Source organism: Lathyrus oleraceus, chromosome 4 (genome assembly GCF_024323335.1).
Source record: "Lathyrus oleraceus cultivar Zhongwan6 chromosome 4, CAAS_Psat_ZW6_1.0, whole genome shotgun sequence".
Taxonomy (NCBI): domain Eukaryota; kingdom Viridiplantae; phylum Streptophyta; class Magnoliopsida; order Fabales; family Fabaceae; genus Lathyrus; species Lathyrus oleraceus.
In genome coordinates, this window is record NC_066582.1 from 501,183,339 (window position 1) to 501,191,528 (window position 8,190).

General features: G+C 34.5%; 2 long non-coding RNA genes across 2 annotated transcripts; one reads left to right on the forward strand and one right to left on the reverse strand.

Moving 5' to 3' along the window:
* Positions 1 to 2,108: 2,108 nt before the first annotated feature.
* Positions 2,109 to 7,646, reverse strand: LOC127076874 (uncharacterized). Its single transcript, XR_007786905.1, has 3 exons — positions 7,213 to 7,646; positions 3,617 to 4,094; positions 2,109 to 3,465 (listed from the first exon to the last, which is right to left on the reverse strand). It is a non-coding gene; the product is annotated as an uncharacterized LOC127076874 (long non-coding RNA).
* LOC127076873 (uncharacterized) lies at positions 6,654 to 7,800 on the forward strand. Its single transcript, XR_007786904.1, has 2 exons — positions 6,654 to 7,192; positions 7,653 to 7,800. It is a non-coding gene; the product is annotated as an uncharacterized LOC127076873 (long non-coding RNA).
* Positions 7,801 to 8,190: the final 390 nt, after the last annotated feature.

The window sequence follows — 8,190 nt, forward strand, 5'->3', positions numbered from 1 at the left end:
ATATGGTGAATCTAAGGTATGCAAACTGCAGAAGTCCTTATATGGCCTCAAACAGGCCAGCAGGCAATGGTATTCCAAACTATCCACTTTTCTTATTTCTCTTGGATACACACAATCTCAGGCTGACCATTCACTTTATATTAAGAAATTCAAACATGAATTTACTGCACTATTGGTTTATGTAGATGATGTGGTATTGGCAGGTAATTCCTTATCTGAAATTCAATAAGTCAAGCACCTCTTGGATCAAAAATTTCGAATTAAAGACCTTGGTCAACTACGTTTCTTTTTAGGATTTTAGATTGCTAGATCCCCTACTGGCATTTTTCTTAATCAAAGAAAATATGCTCTTGAACTCTTGGAAGATGCAGGTCTCTTGGCAGCAAAACCTTCTGCAGTTCCTTTCAACCCAACCTTGAAATTGTCAGCTGATGAAGGCAATGTTTTAGAGGATCCTTCTGTATATAGAAGGTTAATTGGCAGGTTGATTTATCTCACCAACTCCCGCCCTGACATTGCATTTGCTGTACAACATGTGAGTCAATATGTATCCAAGCCACGTGCTCCTCATTATCAGGTTGCCATTCAAATTCTCAGGTATCTCAAATCTGTCCCAGCCAAAGGCATTTTCTTCTCCTCCAACAACAAATTACAACTTTTTGGCTTTGCTGATTCTGACTGGGCTAGATGCCCTGATACCAGGAAATCAGTCACTGGATACTGTGTTATGTTTGGCTCCTCTTTATTATGCTAGAAATCCAAAGAGCAACACACAGTTTCTCGTTCTTCCACTGAGGCCGAGTATCGTGCGTTAGCTTCTATCACTTGTGAATTACAATGGTTACATTTCTTATTTCAAGATTTCCTGGTTCAATTTGAGCAGCCTGCATCTGTGTTTTGTGATAGCAAGTCTGCCATTTACTTGGCGCATAATCCTACGTTTCATGAACGTAGCAAACACGTTGAATTGGACTGTCACGTTATACGGGAAAAGATCAATTCAAAACTTATCCATCTTCTTCCTATTTGTACACATAACCAGTTGGCAGACATTTTTACTAAACCTCTTCATTCACCATCCTTGAAGAGCAGTTTGGTCAAGTTGGGAGTTTTTACCATCCACTGCCCAACTTGAGGGGGGCTGTTAGCTGATATTTAGCTTATCACATGTAAATATATTTATAGGCTTTTCCTTTTATCCTTACATAGTGGACAATGTAATATAAATAGCCAATCACTTTCTGTTTTACAGAGTTAGTTTTCCAATAACAACTTTCTGTTATCTTCTTCTTCTTCATTTCTGTTATCTTCTTCTTCTTCTTCTTGAATGTTTCTGGTTTTCCATTTTCTCCATATGAACATTATTGCAATTTGCTTTTCCACTGTACTGTTTCATATGAATATTGATATATACTAATAGAACCCATATCCAAAATGGTAAACCAATAGAACCTATACACATTGTTTATGGCAAACAAGAGAAATAAATGTTGTTGAGGTTCATAAAATGATAGGAAAGGATCGGCCCAATATGAAGGGATGTTATTTATATCTTCTTATTTGAATGACGTTGGTTCTTTAAACACATATAATTTGAACAAAAATTAAATTAGGATGACCCTACAACAACAACAGCATTGAAGATCCAATCTCCACAACAACATAAACCTCTTAACATAAATTTTTTACTAGTTAACAACAACAATATTAAGTTAACATCTAATATAAATAAATTACATGCATACGGATAAAGTGAATATCTTAGTCCATAAACCACAAATGCGTCAATATGCGACATTTGTTTCATAATATATTATCCACAAGAATATGCGTTCGGTTGTTTCCGCGATTACAAATAATTTTTGTATAGTTATTAATACACATAAAGAATAAGTAATACATTAACAAAAATAAAAGAATGTCAAAAAGGAAAAGTAATATTTATTTTTGGGAAAAGAACTTTTATTTTCTATTCCTTACATTACGAGTCATAAAATTATATCCCTCCATAGCTATGTATATTGGAAAAAATTAAACATGACTAAAAATTATTCAGAATTAAAGATAAAATTTAAGTATTACAAATAATTCCACTTAAGCGGTCAAAACATCTTTCATCGTTGAATTAAGATTATAGTGTAACGAGCGTAGCTGATTTACACTATTTTGCTTGGGATATATAATAATTAGTTGTCAATACCTATTGCATAAATAAACATAATAGTTAATAATGTGTATAAAATTGATTTTTAAAAGAAAACACAAACTCATATATACTTACGAATAGAAAAGGGTCCTAGGTAACATTATCATATCTTCTGAACTAACTTATTTTGTATGTACACCTGGACAGTAATTATTGCATGTTATTGAAATTGAATATTGAATGAGGCTAAGAAAATACTTTGTTAAGTCTCTTTTTGCACACATCAGACGCATCTACCTAAATGTTAACACCAAAGTCAAATTTTGATGTGATTCTTGACATTAGAAGTATTTAAGAGTAATGAATATAAATTGAAATCACCAATAAATATGTAGTTATGTGCACCATAAGTGTAGTATGGTTATGTCTAGTCAACTTGTACCTTGCAAAATATCCAAAATATAACTTTTTTCAATTATATAAGATTGACTTGATTCATGTTCTAATATCATATGTAAGATGTATCACATCTTCTCTACCACCATTGATAGTCTTAGCATGTTATCTGGTAGAAGTATTGTGGTGTCAATATTGTGTTGGAGGCAGAATAACTATCTTTCGTGCTTGTGCCACCGCAAACAATTTTCTCATTTATGTCTAACTTATTTAAATTTGGGTGAATGAGTATACCCATTAGTTTTAATTACTGCATCATAAAAACAACAACAACAACAAAATACATGAATTTAAATATACAAAATAACAATAATACACAACAATATTTTAAACCAAACTTATACTTACCTCAATCACGTCACAAGTTCACTTCTCCTACATCTCTTTGGTCAATCTCTCTCCTCCTCAGTCAATTTCTCTCGCTCCTCCTAATGCATCATCTCTTGCTTCTCGTTGATCAACCTTTCTGGCACCTCTTGGATCAACCTCTCACGCTCCTCATGATGCACCTTCTCCCACACCTCCTAGATTAACCTTTCTCGCTCCTCCTAATGCACCCCATCCCGCACCTCCTGCTGGATCAACCTCTACTGCTCCTCCAGATGTAACCTTTCTCACTCCTCCTGAGTCACCCTCTTATATTCCTCTTGAGCCACACTCTCCCGCACCTTTTGAGTCACCATTTCTCGCTCTTTTCTAACTTTTATTATATCCTCTCATCCACACTTTGATCAACCAACTCTTTAATTTCTTTTTTATGCATTACTTCGTTATTCTTTGGCGATGATCCAAAAATATCCTCAAGTCAACGCCTCTTCCAAGATCACAGACATGCCCACCATGCTCCTCTATTCCAATCGCTTCTATCAATATAACATGAAGTTGAAGTAGTTGTGGAACAAAGATACTATAATTGGATTTTTCAACCATCAAATCTTACAACACAAATAAAAGGTCATATTTACCTAATTGAATTAACTAAAATAAGTAATGTTGAAAAAAGTATCTACTTACAATCTTTTCAATAACTTCACGTGTAGCCTCTAATCAGTCTGATGTGAACTCGCCTCCTGGTCTTCGACGTGCTCTATTACATTTCTCATGTTGTGATGGTGGAGATGGATTACAGTCAAGACTTTTAGGAGGATCACCCAACTCTAGTTCTCTTTGTTTTCTTTTTTCATTAATCATTATATGTTCCAGTTTATCATATCCTTCATGAGACAATCTATGTGGATGCATATTTCTTGCCATATTCTCCTTTCCTCTTTGGCTCTCAACCATGAATTTAGAAGTGTTGTGAGACTTGCCAAACTTCTCCCAAATATCCTTCCCAGAATAATTTATACATCTTATATGGAGGCTTTAAGTTAAGCTTTGGATGTGAAATATAATCTCTTGTGAGTTGTGTCTTAAAGTCCTTGCAATGCTTACCAACATATTAAATTCATTTCTTTGTCAGCTTATCATCGTCTGGAACAATAAACACTTCCTACATTTATATAATAAAGTTGGTATTAGTATTAAACAAAAAAACGAATGGTCATATACACTTGTAAAATAAATCGTTAAATTTAAAATAAATACCCCAATATCAGTCCATATACTTGTTTTAAATTCACCAGAAACATCGCTCCAATGATCTATCAAAATGTTGACTTTGCTTCTACCAAGTATTGCCTCGCAACTCTTAAAATTCTCATCACTTTCACCATAAACCTTATAAGTTCTTACGCAAAAATCAATCGGGTACCTAATACCCCTTTGGTGGGATTTTGACAACTTCCTCATCATCGTGGCACATATAGAATTCTTGTACTTTTAGTCTTAGTATAGGTAGTTGTATGAGAGGTGGATGTTATAGGAGTGGTGTTGGTCGAATTACCCATCTCTGATTAAATAACATTGATAATAAACATTTTACTTAACACAAATCAACAAAGACACCTAATGTGAGATTCATGGTATATTTGATACAATTTATTTAACACCAAATCAACATTTTCTAAGAGCACTTCATAATAATAACACATAACATTTAACTTGACACAATACCAACAAAATCTATTTTACTTAACTCATGTATATCAACTATACTACTTGTCGCACCTCGAAAAATGAGAGCACGACTTAGCGAAGCGCAACCGCACGCTCGCATGATGGACTAAATAGAGTCGCCACCGAACTTTATTTATTCCTAAAAAGGAAAGGGGAAATATCGATAAAACTCAAGAAAGAACGACAATGATTATGGTCGTCGCAACCAAATCAGGGTTCGAGAGTCGATTATGCAGGGGGAAGGTATTAGCACCCCTCACGTCCGTTGTACTCAACGGGAACCATTAGGTTAGTTGTGTGCGTTATTGTTAGCTTAGAAATGTTAGGCTTCTCGAGTTATTAGGTGGGAAAGAAAGAAAGGGTGAGAGGAGAATATTTTTGGATTTTTAACGAAGGACTAAACCTAAGTTTTTTATTAGTGGGCCTGACAAGATTTCGCAATCCTGCTCCTACGTATCTCAATAGAGAACTCAAGGCTTACGTAGTTCTGGGTTGAAAATGTTTGTTTGTTGGTCGATTTTAGCGAAAGCTATATTGTATTAATCGACGAAGACATTGTTTTACCCAAAACAGATGAGGAGCGGACGTATACCACACATCGAATGGATTTACAAATCAACATTCGGAAAAACGTCACTTATCTCAACTCAACAATTATGGCCGAAACATTATTTTGCATCATCTTAAGACAAGATGTCTTTCGTTTATGAAAAGGGTTTTCTGATCAATCGCACGGCAGCGAGAAAGAGTTTGATTGGTTGGATGTATTTTTGAGTAATGACGAGAACTTGGATGAGCGAGATATCCATCTCGAATCCTAGTCTCAGGAGTGCACGGTATCCACCATGTTCCATTTCCATCTTTATTGGCAAAAGTGTTTAATAAAGATTAAGTGTTTTGAATTTGATTGAGAAATGGGTTTGAAGAAACCACATTGACAATGACGGCGAGAGTCAAGATAGGCGAGGCATCCACCTCGAATCTTAATCTCAGGAGTGCACGGTATCCACCATGTTCCATTTCCATCTTTATTGAAAGGGGTTAAGATAGGAATTAAGTATTTTGGAGTTTGAAAGACGAGTACTTATGACTTGCAAGCTCTTACAGCTTGGGTCTAATACTCGGGACTACGTCTAGATATTTCACCCAGGTAATCTTTTTCTTCCAAATTTGCTTAAGGAAATGGTTCGAATATTTACGAGTTGCTTAAGGAAATGGTTCGAATATTTACGAGTGTTTTGGAGGGAAGATGAACACTTATGGCTTGCAAGCTCTTACAACTTGTGCCTAATATTCAGGATTACGACTGGATATCTCATCCAGGGTAATCTTTTTCTTCAGATTTTATTGAGAAAATAAGTTTGAATAATTACAAGTGTTTTGAAGAGAAGACGAATACATAGGGCTTACAAGCTCTTACAACTTGGGCTTAATATTCGGGATTACGACTGGATATTCCATCCAGGGTAATCTTTTTCTTCAGATTCACTTGAGAAAGATTTAAAAGAAAAGGCTAATGTAAAGATTTGAGATTAAAATGATCGAAGTATGGAAGTTTGAAATCAAAGAAAGTTGAATGGATATACTCAAAAAGACTTGATATAAAAAGATGCCAAAATAAGTCGAGTATAAATGAATGCATAAATAAATAAGTTTTTTACTCACACACTTAAAACTTAAAATGAAAATAAAATAAAATCAACAAAAAATTTATTCACACACTTAAAAATTAAAAATTAAAATAAAATCAACAAGCGTTTTAAAATAATTTGATTTAAATAGAGGATACAAAATGATTAAATTAAATCAAAAAGTTACGAAAATAAAATAAAATAAAGGATGGCGATTATATATAAAAAAAATAGTGAATTCAAAATCTACCATTACCAAGGATTGAACCCTTACCCCAAAGTCTAACCACCAACACCCTTACCAACAAGACAAAGACTTATATTATGAAATCATCAAACTGGTTAATATATGACCCAAAAACTAACTGAAATTTTAAAATAAAAAAAAAGGAATTGGGCCAAGATTGGGTCAGACCCTTTCCTGACCCGATTTGCCTTTGCAACTTAAAGGGGAGCAAACGAAACCCTAGGGGAATATGGCCAAACGGCCGCCCCCATTGCCTGAACTTCCTCTTCACGTAATGCAAAGAAACTAAAGGCCACATAAGTTTTTCCTACTATGGTGCTCACGACATCGTCCGACTCGTTTCACACGGAGATGTCTCGCCCCTCTTTTCCGCTTCACTCTCACGCGGTCCTGCCCTAGAATCCGCGACGGCGAGGGCCTCTATTCTCCGCTTCACTCTTATGCGGTCCCTCCTTAGAATCCGCGACAGCGAGTGCGACTTTGGCCGCCCACACGCTCGCAGCGGCGTCCGACCTTCTACCCACAAACTCGACTGCTCTAGCCTCACTGCTTCAACCGATATTTGTTTGTTCCGCCATGGATGTTACCAAGTTATGATGCAAGCATATAAACAAAAACAAAAGCGGAAATAAAAAGACTCATAGGGAGTTCCAGGTAAATCGATTTCTCCTTACCTTTTATTGCTTATGACTATCCTATTTTCGGTCTCCCTTTCACTTCTGCTTTGTGGCCTTTCTTCTGCTTTGCTGGATTATAATGAATGGATGATTTTGAGTTCGGTTATTTATGTGTGTGAACTGAATGGATTGTTGAGAATAATTTTTTTCCAGCCTCCTCATTTCAAAAAAAAGATCCTTTTTATACTGTGATTTTCTAGGGTTAGCACAGAGGTAACGATTGGTCCTTGCTGTCAAATTTATGCAATTGGTAGTGGGTTCCAAAATTCTTTCTAAGAGGACAGGCACTGCCTTAACATTTTAGTGAAAATTCGTGAAAATTCATGCTTTGTCTTAAAAATTAATGTACTGCTATTCGCTTTTCTGCTTGGTTTCTGTTTGCCTTTGTATTCTTTTCCAATTGATGCTAACTTGATATTATTTTTCTGTTGCAATAGGACAAAAATTCTGCTCCAAGTCACTTGTCCAAGTTGACACTAAGGTTGATGAGCGGAAAAATGGGTTCCATACTTTTCTTTTTTTAAATGTAATTTGTTACTGTAAAAAAAATTATACCTTATTATAATGTAAAAACTGATTTTTATATTTTCTGAATTTTTTCTATAGAAGATAAATAAAATTAAATATAACTATTTTTTTGAATTTTAAGATAGAGCAATGACATTTATTTACAAAATGTGACCAAATATTTTACTTAAATCCAATTAAGAGAATCAAAATAATAATTTTTTTTAACAAACTTTAATTATTATTATTACTACTACTCAACATAAAAAATCTCTTGCTATAACCTCAGAACAATACCATGACAAGACCATTAGAACCTAATTTTTGAGAATGCAAAAATATAACTCTAAATAATTAAAGTTAAATAGAAAACTTATGAAAAACAAATGTATGAATGACATGGTAAATGAAAATCTTATTATAAATATGAATCTTATGATGAAGATCCTATTCTTTATGTGAATTGGT